Source organism: Oncorhynchus gorbuscha, linkage group LG05, assembly GCF_021184085.1.
Source record: "Oncorhynchus gorbuscha isolate QuinsamMale2020 ecotype Even-year linkage group LG05, OgorEven_v1.0, whole genome shotgun sequence".
NCBI classification, from domain to species: domain Eukaryota; kingdom Metazoa; phylum Chordata; class Actinopteri; order Salmoniformes; family Salmonidae; genus Oncorhynchus; species Oncorhynchus gorbuscha.
This window is the reverse complement of record NC_060177.1, coordinates 66,811,929-66,827,517: the sequence shown is the minus strand read 5'-3', so window position 1 is coordinate 66,827,517 and position 15,589 is coordinate 66,811,929. Positions and strand designations below refer to the sequence as shown.

The following is a 15,589-nucleotide window of genomic DNA, read 5'->3' as shown; positions in this document are numbered from 1 at the left end:
ACGTGAGCACCATCTGGTAGGGTTTCCATTAGTTAACATAGCCACAGTCTAACAAAAATGTATGAAAAAATATATATTTAGTCTTAATTTAAGGTTAGGCATAAGGTTAGCAGTGTGGTTAAGGTTTGGATTAAAACCACATTTTATGAAGATACATTTTAGAAATAGGCTTTATGACTTTGTGGCTGTGGTACTTCGTGACGACCGGTAGGTAGGTAGGTAGCCAGGACTGCAGTAGATTGAACTGCATTGCCCCCTAATGGTCATACGCAAAACCACGTATGAATCGTGAATTCACGTAATTATTATTATTTTTTAATTATGTTTAAAAGTTTAAATAAAGAAATGTCAGTTTAAACGGTAAGAGAAGTTGTACATTTGTCACAGAATAAAAACAAAACTCCAAAACATGCATCCTGTTTGCAATAAGGCACTAAAGTAAATCTGCAAGAAATGTGGCATTTTTTTTATACTTCATGTACAAATTTATATCGGCACTGAGCAAATTTCAGGTCTGCTGTGCACAAACTTTAACATTGTGAAAATTCTGTGCAACTTCCGGTGCGCATTTACTGTGAACTCTGAGTCTGTATCTGCTTTAAGTTACAGTTTTAAAAGTGGTCAAGTAGGCTATTTGATCATAATGTAGGCATATCAGTGTCCTACCATCAAAAACAATGGAGAAAAATGTATCCCATAACATTTTAACATGGAAATAGTGATTATATCATTCAGCTTACAGTAGCAGCCAACGTGTGGTGTTCAATGTAGGCCTACATTCCAAACGTGTAGGGCTTGATATGTTTATCCACTTGTCCTTCAAGGAGGTGGCTGAAAATGTTTAGTTTGATTCAAGAAACCACATCATTATACAATCATTACAGAGAATCGGACAAATTATATTACCCTCTGCCTATTGGCTACAGCTTATTCCAGCCTGTCTCAAAATACAACACGGCCCATGTAAGAAAAAAAAGGCTCTTTACCTGACTCACTTTTCAAAGATGGCTAGAAATGCACTTGTAGGAAGCAATCACTCCCCTATTGCTGATTACAAGTTACCTATAACTGGGCTAATAACTCACTAACTAGCAAAGGATATGATCTGGCTCTTGCTTTGATCTCAAAATAAGCGCATCTACTCATGACCGCTCATGCTGTAAACACAGTCCTGTTCAAAGTGAATGGTACAGATACATATGGCAATGGTCTATTTGCATATAGGCCTACTACAGCTCTGATTGGTTATGCCGCACCGGTCTGTGTAGAGTATGGGCATGAGTCGTGCATGTCAATGTGAAAGAATCCTACACTGATGTGTTCTGCCTACAACAAAATCTCTTGCAGATAGTTTTGCATAGTTTGAATAGTTTGAATAGAAAGTGGCTAATATTGCATTGATTCAAACACATTTCCAACAGTAAACGTTCATAGTGTTAACGGGGAATACTCTAGAAAGTTGAGTGAAGTTCAATCTAGTGCTTCTCTGCGTGGGCTGATATTTATTCTGCGCGGCACGCATACGTGCAGCTTAGAGGGAACATTGCTCACAACCTTCCAATCTCAGGGCGGACACTCTAACCCCCGGGCCACTGAGTTGGTAAACGAATACCCACACTTGTGTTTTAGAGTATGTGAAATTTCAAAAATCAAGTATACTTTATTAAATGGCCGTATATCACACTCATTATGGCTTTTAATCTAGTAGAATCAGACAAAGACAAAGCGAGAGGGTTTACTCTGCCCAAAATCTGTCCACGAAAATAAGACCGTTAAGTGAGGAATTGTTGTATGGTGGTCAATGAGAGAGTCAAATTTGGTCAGCAAAAAATGTAATTGCTAATTTGATCAAATATAAGTTTTGTAATGGTTAGGCTGTTATGAATGCACTGATAAGTGGATGAAAGCGGCATATGGAAGTTGTGTTGTACTTGTTGTTCACGCCCGCATCTGCCCTCTCATTGGCTAGAACGGTCCCACCTGTTCTCGCCTCCTCCAGCTTGCCTTCCATCTTCGAGGACATGCATTTCCATTGTTAGAGCAATCACTTGACTATCTTGTCAATATAAAATAAAATCTTTGGTAGAATTCGCTACACATTATTGAAGAAGAGAATACAATACAATGCCTTCGGAAATTATTCAGACCCCTTGACTTTTCACCAAAAAATGTACGTTACAGCCTTATATCAACATTTATTAAATGAAAAAAATTCAGCAATCTACACACAATAACCCATAATGACAAAGCAAATAGATTTTTAGAAATGTTTGCAAATGTATGACAAAAAAAAAATACCTTAATTACATAAGTATTCAGACCCTTTGTTATGAGACTCGAAATTGAGCTCAGATTCATCCTGTTTCCATTGATCATCCTTGAGATATTTCTACAACTTGGAGTATACTTGTGGTAAATTAAATTGATTGGACATGATTTGGAAAGGCACACACCTGTCTATTTTAGGTCCCACAGTTGATAGTACATGTCAGAGCAAAAACCAAGCCATGACGTCGAAGGAATTGTCCATAGAGCTCTGAGACAGGATTGTGTCAAGGAACAGATCTGGGGAAGGGTAGCAAAAAAATGTCTGCAGCTTTGTAGGCCCCCAAATACACAGTGGCCTCCATCATTCTTAAATGGAAGAAGTTTGGAACTATCAAGACTCTTCCTTGAGATGGCCTTCCGGCCAAACTGATTCATCGGTTGAGAAGGGCCTTGGTCAGGGAGGTAACCAAGAACCCGATGGTCACTCTGACAGAGCTCCAGAGTTCTTATGTGGAGATGGGAGAATCTTCCAGAAGGACAACCATCTCTGCAGCACTACACCAGTCAGGCCTTTATGGGAGAGTGGCTAGACGGAAGCCTCCTCAGTAAAAGGCACATGACAGCCCGCTTGGAATTTGCCAAATGGCACCTAAAGGACTGACCATGAGAAACATAATTCTCTGGTGTGATGAAACCAAGATCTAATTCTTTGGCCTGAATGCAAAGCGTCAGGTCTGGAGGAAACCTGGCACCATCCCTACGGTGAAGCATGGTGGCAGAATCATGCTGTGGGGATGTTTTTCAGCAGCAGAGACTAGTCAGGATCGAGGCAAAGATGAACGGAGCAAAGAACAGAGATCTTTGATGAAAACCTGGTCCAGAGCGCTCAGGACCTCCGACTGGGGCAAAGGTTCACCTTCCAATAGGACAACAACCTTAAGCACATAGCCAAGACAACGCAGAAGTGACTTCGGGACAAGTCTCAATGTCCTTGAGTGGCCCAGCCAGAGCCCAGACTTGAACCCGATCTGGAGAAAGCGACGCTCCCCATCCAACCTGACAGAGCTTGAGGGGATCTGCGGAGAAGAATGGGAGAAACTCCCAAAATACAGGTGTGCCACGCTTGTAGTGTTATACCCAAGAAGACTTGATGCTATAATCGATGCCAAAAGGTGCTTCAACAAAAGCACTGAGTAAAGGGTCTGAATAATTATATAAATGTGATATTTCAGTTTGACATGTTTTTTATATATTGGCAAACATTTCTAAAAACTTGTTTTTGCAATACAAGGTGCTGGTGGGACATTGGTGTGGTTTTCCCTAATGCGGATTCCATCTTTAAAATGCCCTGAAACTACAATGTCATCATGTTTGTGCCAGAATTACAGCAGAGTGCCACTACTAATACATGTCTACCTAATGTAACGAAGCACACAGAGGTGGTGGTTAGGGAGGGACATGTGGATTACAAGACAGGCCTAGAGCATATTTGACTCAAATCCACCAACCTCTAAACTCATAAAATCTGGGACAAACAAACACAGCACATATTTGCTTAATGCCAGTTATCCTGGGGCTGATAAAGCTGTCAGCAGTTTGAGAAGGGTGAAAATTACAGCCTTGTGAAAATAGTTAATCAAATCAGGCTGTGATCAGAGGGAGGTGAGAGTGAACAAAGCCTGGTACCACACAAACTAGGGATGGGCACGGTTATTAGAATATCCGAACGGACTTTAGTATTCCAATACTTTCGTGAGTATTAATTTTTTGCAGAAAACATGTATAGGCCCATTTTAACACTGAAAAGGCTTTATCTAAATACAAATATCCATGTTACATACAAGGATATACCATTTCAAATGATTCATTTATTAAAATCAAAGCGGCAAGGAGACTCTAGGTGTAGCAAGTGGAGTGAGTTCCCTAACGCAATGCAAGATGGAATAAAATAGCAGAAACATTAGCAAAAGGAGTAGGCTCAACCAACAGGTAGGCTGTTTAATCTGAATGGGGTTGAGGAGAAAGGAGTAGGCTCAACCAACAGGTAGGCTGTTTAATCTGAATGGGGTTGAGGAGAAAGGAGTAGGCTCAACCAACAGGTAGGCTGTTTAATCTGAATGGGGTTGAGGAGAAAGTGAATCATGTGGCCTCAATTAGCTTAGCTACACCCCACCGGGTGCACATTGTCTTTTTACCCTAGAACTACACGGCTGATTTAAAATAATAAAAGCTTGATGACGAGTTGGCTATTTGAATCAGCTGTGTAGTGCTAGGGTGGGGTGGGGGACAGGACAGTTTGGAAAACCCTTGATTAGAGGACAGAGTGTCTAGCACACAAACAGAAAGGCTAATCAACAGCCTCTGTGTCATGTGCCACAGTCACCCAGCACCAGCAGAGAACACAAACAGAAGCTTTATACTCTGTTTACTGAGGTGGAGCACTGCTCTCAGATCAGCTTAATGACGAGCCAGAACCAGCCTGCGACTGCAGTTCGGACAAATCTACCCAAACCTAAATAGCTGATTCAGAGAATATATAAGAGAGAAAATATAGAAGAATGAGAAGTTGCTTTAAAATATTCTCTCCCTCAGGAAGGTTCTTCATTCAAAGAAGCTGAGGGGAGATGTCATTTGAGCTGGAAACACCGCTCCCCCTCTTTCCTCCCCTTTCCTCCTCTTTTCTCCCCCTCCCCTCAGCTGCCACGACCAGGAAACAGACAACCAGACAGTGTTGGTTTCACAGCTCCCACTAAACCACAGGGAACATACTTGTCACAGAGACAGACAGAAGGAAACAGAGATAAAATGGTGTGTGAGATAGAAAAAAAGAGAGAAAGAGCAGACGATCCAATCCCACGACCTGTCAATTCCAAACTGTCATTAGCAGGCTCTCTTTGGTCTCTGGTGACTGGCCCAGGCAAACAGTGCAGACCTGACAGAGTGGAACCAGAGCAGAGGCAGACCCACTCCAGTGCCCTGGCCTCATCAACTCTGTGGCCTCAGTGTTTGAGCTGGGCTCCTATTTCCTTCTGTGGTGCTCATGGTCTCACCATAAGGGTTCAGGAGGCTGTTTGTTTCGGTCAGGGTTGTATTTGTGAAAAAACAGCCCCGTAAAGACACAAAAATGGCAACTGTCCACTGGCCTGACCACAGCAAGGCGTGGGCCATCTGAACTCCTCTGAACCCTCAGAGCCACAGGAACAACAATGAGGCGGAGCAGACTGAGGCACGGAGCCATGTCAGACTACTTCACCATGCAGAGCAGTGGCAGCTCAGCTAAACCAGGGATTACTGCAGCTACCTGGGTTAGAATTGGCTCATTTCCCATGGAAACTGAATCCATCAGTCTGCAGATGAGATCAGAATGTGATGAGGTTAGGCACTCCTCTCCATGCCTGCACATGGCTCGCTGAGAGACAGGGTCCTTTTCCATGACTGCATGGCAAAGCCTGAGGAACCACACACACACACACACACTCGGTCCACCTCTAGTGAGTGAAATACAGTAGCAATAATTAAGTAGCAATAATTTTTGCATCACACACACACAGCCTGGACAAGAGACAACCCACAGAGAATTTACCCATAAACCTCATTCCCATTTTTCCCTTACCCATCCCTCATTCAAAGCCCAGTTAAAGCAGTTTCTCCCTTCCTCCATCCATCTCCCTTTGTCTTGCTTTACCCTTTCTCCAGCACATATTCACTCAGTACAGAAGATGTTGGTTGCCATTATACCAGTCATCATAAACTGCTCATCTCAGTTGGTTACAAGTTTATGATCATATCAGATTAGTGAACAAACAAGACTCTCTGTCCGTCTCTGCCACCTCACCTGATCCATACCTGGCCACGGAGACAGATCTGATCAATAACCATTTGTAAAGTCGCCATTTACTTTAACAATAATGTGCTCAAAATACACACACCTGTATACTATTTTGTATGGATTTCTGAAACCAATAGAAATAAATCATCTGAAAGGACTGCCCAATTATCCTAAAATTAAACCTCAGTTAAACTTCAGGCAGCTAGGTCCTCAGGTCTCAATGCAAAGAGAAACAAGAAACATGGATGAGTTTGTGTTAAGAGAAGTACACGGAAATTGATAAGGAAGAAAAAAAGTATGAAAAAAATGACAGGTATTCAGAGGAGTAGACCTAGGTCTGTTAGAGTGGAAGAACTAGAATATGTCATTTACCTTCTTGGCTCTGCTGCCTATCTGTCACCCTCTCTCACTCTCGTAGTCAGGACGTCCTATACCCTGCCTCTACTCTCAGTCACCACACACACACAGGCCACTCCCTCCACTTCCCCTCCCTTTCTGTCACCACAGGGCTCCTTCTCAGACCCTCCCTCCCTCCTTCTCTATATTAAATTCAAGGTGCTTTATTGGCATGGGAAACGTATGTTAACATTGCCAAAGCAAGTGATGTAGATAATATACTAAAGTGAAATAAACAACAAAAATGAACAATAAACATGACACTCACAGAAATTACAAAAGAACAAAGACATTTCAAATGTCATATTACGTATATATACAGTGTTGTAACGATGTGCAAATGGTTGAAGTACAAAGGGGAAAAATAAATAACAAATATGGGTTGTATTTACAGTGGTGTTTGTTCTTCACTCGTTGCCCATTTCTTGTGGCAACAGGTCACAAATATTGCTGCGGTGATGGCACACTGTGGAATTTCACCCAGTAGATATGGGAGTTTATCAAAATCGGGTTTGTTTTCAAATTCTTTGTGGATCTGTGTAATCTGAGGGAAATATGTCTCTCTAATATGGTCTTACATTTGGGAGGAGGTTAGGAAGTGCAGCTCAGTTTCCACCTCATTTTGTGAGCAGTGTGCACATAGCCTGTCTTCTCTTGAGAGCCAGGTCTGCCTACAGCGACCTTTCTCGATAGCAAGGCTATGCTCACTGAGTCTGTACATAGTCAAAGCTTTCCTTAATTGTGTGTCAGTCACAGTGGTCAGGTATTCTGCCACTGTGTACTCTCTGTTTAGGGCCAAATAGCATTCTAGTTTGCTCTATTTTTTTGTTAATTACTTGACACATTGGAATAATAATTTTTCTGTTTTCTCATGATTTGGTTGGGTCTAATTGGGTTTTTGTACTGGGGCTCTGTTTGTGTTTCTGAAAAGAGCCCCAGGACCAGCTGGCTTAGGGGACTCCTTCTCCAGGTTTATCTCTCTGTAGGTGATAGCTTTGTTATGGAAGGTTTGGGAATCACTTCCATTTAGGTGGTTGTAGAATTTAGCAGCTCTTTTCTGGATTTTGATAATTAGCGGGTATTGGACTAATTCTGCTCTGCATGCATTATTTGGTGTTATACGTTGTACACAGAGGATATGTTTGCAGAATTTTTGCAGAAATAGCTAAATGTATTTAAAATCGACAATTATGTGAACTGTCTTGTGCAAATTGTAAATTGAAACAATACCGGTTAGCAAAGGTGTCCTCTACCTAGAGATGACGTGCAGGAGTTTGCAGTGATTTGTAGTCTTGCATGATTTCTACTTTGATGTGAATGATCATTTTAGAATCAGAGTAAATCGAGCCGAATATATTGATAAAAGTCACCTTGTCTGAGAGAGAATAACATGATAATCAAAATGTCACGGCAGGGTAAACCTACACGAAACACAGCCCTTATTTTAAGTGCATCTAAAATTCCCTATGGGAAAAATGAATGGTGGAAAACTGATTGGAACCATTTTCCTGTTTGCCCGCTAGGTTTTATGGGTATTATGACACCTTCACTTTGGGGCTCTATACAAGTTAGCAGGTCGCCTGGTTGAAAATTTACATTTGACACACTTTTTCTTTGTTTCTGCCAAATTACGCTCCATTGTTTTTGCAAGTACAGAGTCTGCCTTAATTGGCATGTTACTTCAGACTAAATAGACATTTAGAATTTAACCGCTGCACTTAGAATTCAGACTACATTAAACAAATAAATATTATTTTTGTCCCACAAAAGTTATTTCTTCAAGCCAAAATTCCTTCACCCAATACAGTAATTACAGTTTAGAGCTGCAACGTGTACAAAATGCACTTTCCTTACTGGCCAGAAGGAAACTTTTACCTCAGCCAACCCCTCTCAATTTAAGCATGTTCATTATAAACATAGTAATCAATAACCACTAGCAGGCCCACTGGTGTCTGGCGAAAAAAACAGCATGCAGCAACAGCTATGATAGATACACAAAAACTCCCACCACAGTTGGACATGTGTATACCTATTTCTCATTTGAATGTAAGATAGAAGAGATATACTGCATTGATTTGACATGCACGTAGTATGGTGAATCCAGATGAAAGCTATGATCCCTTATTGATGTCACTTGTTAAATCCATTGTAGATTAAGGGGAGGAGCCAGGTTAAAGAAGGATTTATAAGCCTTGAGACAATTGAGAATGTTTGCCATTCAGAGGGTGAATGGGCAAGACAAAAGATTTAAGTGCATTTGAACAGGGTATGGTAGTAGGTGCCAGGCGCACTGGTGTGCGTGTGTCAAGAACTGAAAAGCTACTGGGTTTCTCACGCTCAACAGTTTCCCGTGTGTATTAAGAATGTTCCACCACCCAAAGGACTTCCAGACAACTTGACCCAACTGTGAAAAGCATTGGAGTCAACATGGGCCAGCATCCCTGTGGAATGCTTCTGACACCTTGGATAGTCTATGCCCTGATTAATTGAGGCTATTCTGAGGGCAAAAGATGGTGCAACTCAATATTAGGAAGGTGTTCCTAATGTTTTGTACACTCTGTGTATGTGTCAGCAGCTGCTTGCTACAATCAGTTGTCTGTAGTTGGCTGCCATAGACCTCTACTCCCTGTGTGTGCACACGTGTCTCAACTATAGACCATTATCTGGGGCCTCCATCTGCCCCAGGACAATCAAGCATAGCTCAAAGAGATCCGCTCCTGTGATGTGTGGAAGGAGCCCTGCTGCTGGTGGCTGCGGTTGTTGTTGTTGGCCACGGCTCCATTACAGAGGGAGCATTACAGAGGGAGATTTGTTTGATCGTAGCTAGCTACATAGCTAGCTACATAGCCGTCTTTGTATCAAAGATAATTGTGTAGTCTAGAGCGATTTTCTAGGTTAGCTAGCCAGCTATTGTCGTTCTTTTAACGCAACAACACTGTTAGCTAGCCAGCTAGCCCCGAATAGCAGCACTGTAGAAACTATTACACTCAACGGAACGACTTGATTAGTGTAGTGTCAACAACGCAGCCACTGCCAGCTAGCCTACAAAGTCAACAACGCAGCCACTGCCAGCTAGCCTACTTCAGCAGTACTGTGTCATTTTAATCATTTTAGTCAATAAGATTCTTGCTACATAAGCTTAACTTTCTGAACATTCGAGACGTGTAGTCCACTTGTCATTCCAATCTCCTTTGCATTAGCGTAGCCTCTTCTGTAGCCTGTCAAATATGTGTCTGTCTATCCCTGTTCTCTCCTCTCTGCACAGACCATACAAACGCTCCACACCGCGTGGCCGCGGCCACCCTAATCTGGTGGTCCCAGCGCGCACGACCCACGTGGAGTTCCAGGTCTCCGGTAGCCTCTGGAACTGCCGATCTGCGGCCAACAAGGCAGAGTTCATCTCAGCCTATGCCTCCCTCCAGTCCCTCGACTTCTTGGCACTGACGGAAACATGGATCACCACAGATAACACTGCTACTCCCACTGCTCTCTCTTCGTCTGCCCACGTGTTCTCGCACACCCCGAGAGCTTCTGGTCAGCGGGGTGGTGGCACCGGGATCCTCATCTTTCCCAAGTGGTCATTCTCTCTTTCTCCCCTTGCCTATCTGTCTATCGCCTCCTTTGAATTCCATGCTGTCACAGTTACCAGCCCTTTCAAGCTTAACATCCTTATCATTTATCGCCCTCCAGGTTCCCTCGGAGAGTTCATCAATGAGCTTGATGCCTTGATAAGCTCCTTTCCTGAGGACGGCTCACCTCTCACAGTTCTGGGCGACTTTAACCTCCCCACGTCTACCTTTGACTCATTCCTCTCTGCCTCCTTTCCACTCCTCTCCTCTTTTGACCTCACCCACTCACCTTCCCCCCCTACTCACAAGGCAGGCAATACGCTCGACCTCAACCTCATTGCAACTCCCCTCCAAGTCTCCGACCACCACCTTGTATCCTTTTCCCTCTCGCTCTCATCCGAACACTTCCCACACTGCCCCTACTCGGATGGTATCGCGCCGTCCCAAACTTCGCTCTCTCTCCCCCGCTACTCTCTCCTCTTCCCTCTGCTCAAACCTTCTCCAACCGATCTCCTGATTCTGCCTCCTCAACCCTCCTCTCCTCCCTTTCTGCATCCTTTGACTCTCTATGTTCCCTATCCTCCAGGCCGGCTCGGTCCTCCCCTCCCGCTCCGTGGCTCGACGACTCATTGCGAGCTCACAGAACAGGGCTCCGGGCAGCCGAGCGGAAATGGAGGAAAACTCGCCTCCCTGCGGACCTGGCATCCTTTCACTCCCTCTCTACATTTTCCTCCTCTGTCTCTGCTGCTAAAGCCACTTTCTACCACTCTAAATTCCAAGCATCTGCCTCTGACCCTAGGAAGCTCTTTGCCACCTTCTCCTCCCTCCTGAATCCTTCTCCCCCTCCCCCCCTCCTCCCTCTCTGCAGATGACTTCGTCAACCATTTTGAAAAGAAGGTCGACGACATCCGATCCTCGTTTGCTAAGTCAAACGACACCGCTGGTTCTGCTCACACTGCCCTACCCTGTGCTCTGAAATCTTTCTCCCCTCTCTCTCCAGATGAAATCTCGCGTCTTGTGACGGCCGGCCGCCCAACAACCTGCCCGCTTGACCCTATCCCCTCCTCTCTTCTCCAGACCATTTCCGGAGACCTTCTCCCTTACCTCACCTCGCTCATCAACTCATCCCTGACCGCTGGCCAAGTCCCTTCCGTCTTCAAGAGAGCGAGAGTTGCACCCCTTCTGAAAAAACCTACACTCGATCCCTCCGATGTCAACAACTACAGACCAGTATCCCTTCTTTCTTTTCTCTCCAAAACTCTTGAACGTGCCGTCCTTGGCCAGCTCTCCCGCTATCTCTCTCAGAATGACCTTCTTGATCCAAATCAGTCAGGTTTCAAGACTAGTCATTCAACTGAGACTGCTCTTCTCTGTATCACGGAGGCGCTCCGCACTGCTAAAGCTAACTCTCTCTCCTCTGCTCTCATCCTTCTAGACCTATCGGCTGCCTTCGATACTGTGAACCATCAGATCCTCCTCTCCATCCTCTCCGAGTTGGGCATCTCCGGCGCGGCCCACGCTTGGATTGCGTCCTACCTGACAGGTCGCTCCTACCAGGTGGCGTGGCGAGAATCTGTCTCCTCACCACGCGCTCTCACCACTGGTGTCCCCCAGGGCTCTGTTCTAGGCCCTCTCCTATTCTCGCTATACACCAAGTCACTTGGCTCTGTCATAACCTCACATGGTCTCTCCTATCATTGCTATGCAGACGACACACAATTAATCTTCTCCTTTCCCCCTTCTGATGACCAGGTGGCGAATCGCATCTCTGCATGTCTGGCAGACATATCAGTGTGGATGACGGATCACCACCTCAAGCTGAACCTCGGCAAGACGGAGCTGCTCTTCCTCCCGGGGAAGGACTGCCCGTTCCATGATCTCGCCATCACGGTTGACAACTCCATTGTGTCCTCCTCCCAGAGCGCTAAGAACCTTGGCGTGATCCTGGACAACACCCTGTCGTTCTCAACTAACATCAAGGCGGTGGCCCGTTCCTGTAGGTTCATGCTCTACAACATCCGCAGAGTACGACTCTGCCTCACACAGGAAGCGGCGCAGGTCCTAATCCAGGCACTTGTCATCTCCCGTCTGGATTACTGCAACTCGCTGTTGGCTGGGCTCCCTGCCTGTGCCATTAAACCCCTACAACTCATCCAGAACGCCGCAGCCCGTCTGGTGTTCAACCTTCCCAAGTTCTCTCACGTCACCCCGCTCCTCCGCTCTCTCCACTGGCTTCCAGTTGAAGCTCGCATCCGCTACAAGACCATGGTGCTTGCCTACGGAGCTGTGAGGGGAACGGCACCTCAGTACCTCCAGGCTCTGATCAGGCCCTACACCCAAACAAGGGCACTGCGTTCATCCACCTCTGGCCTGCTCGCCTCCCTACCACTGAGGAAGTACAGTTCCCGCTCAGCCCAGTCAAAACTGTTCGCTGCTCTGGCCCCCCAATGGTGGAACAAACTCCCTCACGACGCCAGGACAGCGGAGTCAATTACCACCTTCCGGAGACACCTGAAACCCCACCTCTTTAAGGAATACCTAGGATAGGATAAAGTAATCCTTCTCACCCCCCCCACTATTGTAATCCTTAATCCTTCTCACCCCCCCCCCACCCTCACTATTGTAAAGTGGCTGCTCCACTGGATGTCATAAGGTGAACGCACCAATTTGTAAGTCGCTCTGGATAAGAGCGTCTGCTAAATGACTTAAATGTAAATGTGAATGTAGCAGACTGACTGAAGACAGACTGCTGGAGCACAGCTGGTGGGCTGGTGGTGTCCGTCTGCCCCCATTAACCTCAACCTCTCCTCTCCCCTTCACCCCACCTGTAGCCCCAGGTGGAGGGGCCAGAACAGCCCTCCACCTGAGAGGAAGCAGGCAATGTGCCCCACAACCCCAAAAATGCTATTGCTACTTCCTGTCTAGAACCTCAGTTGAAGATACCCAGGTAAGGATGAGCAATTCATTTCATGAGGAAGCTTTTCAGATTCATAGTACCAGCGCCATTGCTAACTAGCATCGCTGGTCCCATTGTTCAGAATTCTTCCTAATTTTACTTAAGTTATGGGATATTACAATCCTTTTTCTTTTTTACCCCCTTTTCGTGGTATCCAATTGTTAGTAGTTACTATCTTGTCTCATCGCTACAACTCCCGTACGGGCACGGGAGAGACGAAGGTCGAAAGCCATGCTTCCTCCGAAACACAACCCAACCAAGCCACACTGCTTCTAAACACAGCGCGCATCCAACCCGGAAGCCAGCCGCACCAATGTGTTGGAGGAAACACCGTGCACCTGGCGACCTGGTTCGCGTGCACTGTGCCTGGGCCCGCCACAGGAGCCGCTAGTGTGCGAGTCACTAGTATACACAGGAGTCGCTAGTACACACTGAGCTCAGACATTGGCTCAAATATACAATGCATATGGGACACACTGGTCACTTTAATAACTGGAACACTAGTCACTTTAATAATGTTTAAATACTTTGCATTACTCATCTCATATGTATATACTGTATTCTATCCTATTCTACTATATCTTACATTTACATTTACATTTAAGTCATTTAGCAGACGCTCTTATCCAGAGCGACTTACAAATTGGTGCATTCACCTTATGACATCCAGTGGAACAGCCACTTTACAATAGTGCATCTAAATATTTTAAGGGGGGAGGGGGTGAGAAGGATTACTTTATCCTATCCTAAGTATTCCTTAAAGAGGTGGGGTTTCAGGTGTCTCCGGAAGGTGGTGATTGACTCCGCTGTCCTGGCGTCGTGAGGGAGTTTGTTCCACCATTGGGGAGCCAGAGCAGCGAACAGTTTTGACTGGGCTGAGCGGGAACTGTACTTCCTCAGTGGTAGGGAGACGAGCAGGCCAGAGGTGGATGAACGCAGTGCCCTTATTTGGGTGTAGGGCCTGATCAGAGCCTGGAGGTACTGAGGTGCCGTTCCCCTCACAGCTCCGTAGGCAAGCACCATGGTCTTGTAGCGGATGCGAGCTTCAACTGGAAGCCAGTGGAGAGAGCGGAGGAGCGGGGTGACGTGAGAGAACTTGGGAAGGTTGAACACTAGACGGGCTGCGGCGTTCTGGATGAGTTGTAGGGGTTTAATGGCACAGGCAGGGAGCCCAGCCAACAGCGAGTTGCAGTAATCCAGACGGGAGATGACAAGTGCCTGGATTAGGACCTGCGCCGCTTCCTGTGTGAGGCAGGGTCGTAATCTGCGGATGTTGTAGAGCATGAACCTACAGGAACGGGCCACCGCCTTGATGTTAGTTGAGAACGACAGGGTGTTGTCCAGGATCACGCCAAGGTTCTTAGCGCTCTGGGAGGAGGACACAATGGAGTTGTCATCTTAGTCTATGCTGCTCTAACAATGCTCTTCCAAATATTTATATATTCTTAATTCCATTCCTTTACCTTAGATTGTGTGTATTGTTAGATATAACTGCACTGTTGGAGCTAGAAACACAAGCATTTCGCTACACACGCAATAACATCTGCTAAACACGTGTATGTGACAAATAAAATTGTATTTGATCAACTACAGACACAGTCAAGAACAAGAACAGGCACATACATAGTATTGCATACAACCTTTATAGAAGGTGCCAGCCACTAATTCTCATCTGCTAGATGTGTGGGCTGAACTATTCCCTCCAGAATATTACTATTGCATAATTTAACACAATACCAAAGTCAGTATTGTGGGGGTGAGTGGAGACAAACTGATCAATCGGGGAGCTGTTGTGGGGGGTTAAGTGCCTTGCTCAATGGCACAATGGCAGGCAATGGCATCTAGATTTTGATAGCAGCAAAAACCCTCCGGTTGCCTGCTCACTTCCTAACAGATCTTTCCCATTGGACCCAGGATTCGAACCGGCAACCCGTCGTTGCTGGCTCGCCTATCTTACCGCTAGATTACCTGCCACCGCAGGTACTAGACCGTTAAGCATTGTTCTGTCATAGTAACTCCGGCTGAGCATGTAGCCTAACCCCCATCACCAACCCAATTTCTACAGGAATGACAGCATACAATAAGAACAAACTGTTTCCCCAATAGGGATGCTGTCTTTTGAAGTGCGGGGGTGAGTGGAGACAAACTGATCAAGCAACAATAAGATTAGCATCTGGCCCCAGGCGAGCTGCTCTTAGAGACTATGTTGTTGTTTAACAGAGATGTCTCTAAGCATTATCAACACATTAAGCTCATCAGGCAACCTGCAATGCTTTCACAGGATAAAATATAGGATTTCATCTTGAAGTATTACAGTTGTGAATACAGTAGTTCACTTCACTGACCACAAGGGGGGCTCTCCTGACCACATTTTTAAAGGGCTTCTGACACGCAAAGCCCCAAGCCTCTGAAAGAAGAGAGAAAGCAAGAGAGGAGGAGGTTGAATGGGAGAGAGAGTACATTGCTTTTCTCTTCCATTCTCCGACACAGCCAGAAACAGACAAACACACACACAGCTCTGGTTGCCACACATAATCAAACGTTTTAATTTCCCTTCAGTGTGACTGACAT

General features: G+C 45.5%; 1 protein-coding gene across 8 annotated transcripts in view; it reads right to left on the bottom strand.

Moving 5' to 3' along the window:
• Positions 1-15,589, bottom strand: part of LOC124036345 (smoothelin-like) — a 70,972-nt gene that overhangs the window by 34,293 nt on the left and 21,090 nt on the right. Inside the window, exon 1 of one of the 8 annotated variants that reach the window (XM_046350807.1) lies at positions 6,470-6,522. The exons of the other annotated variants lie outside the window; for them this stretch is intronic. The gene's annotated coding sequence lies outside the window, so the exon portion shown is untranslated. Of the gene's footprint in view, positions 1-6,469; positions 6,523-15,589 lie in introns of those variants that run through there. 8 annotated transcript variants of the gene reach the window in all.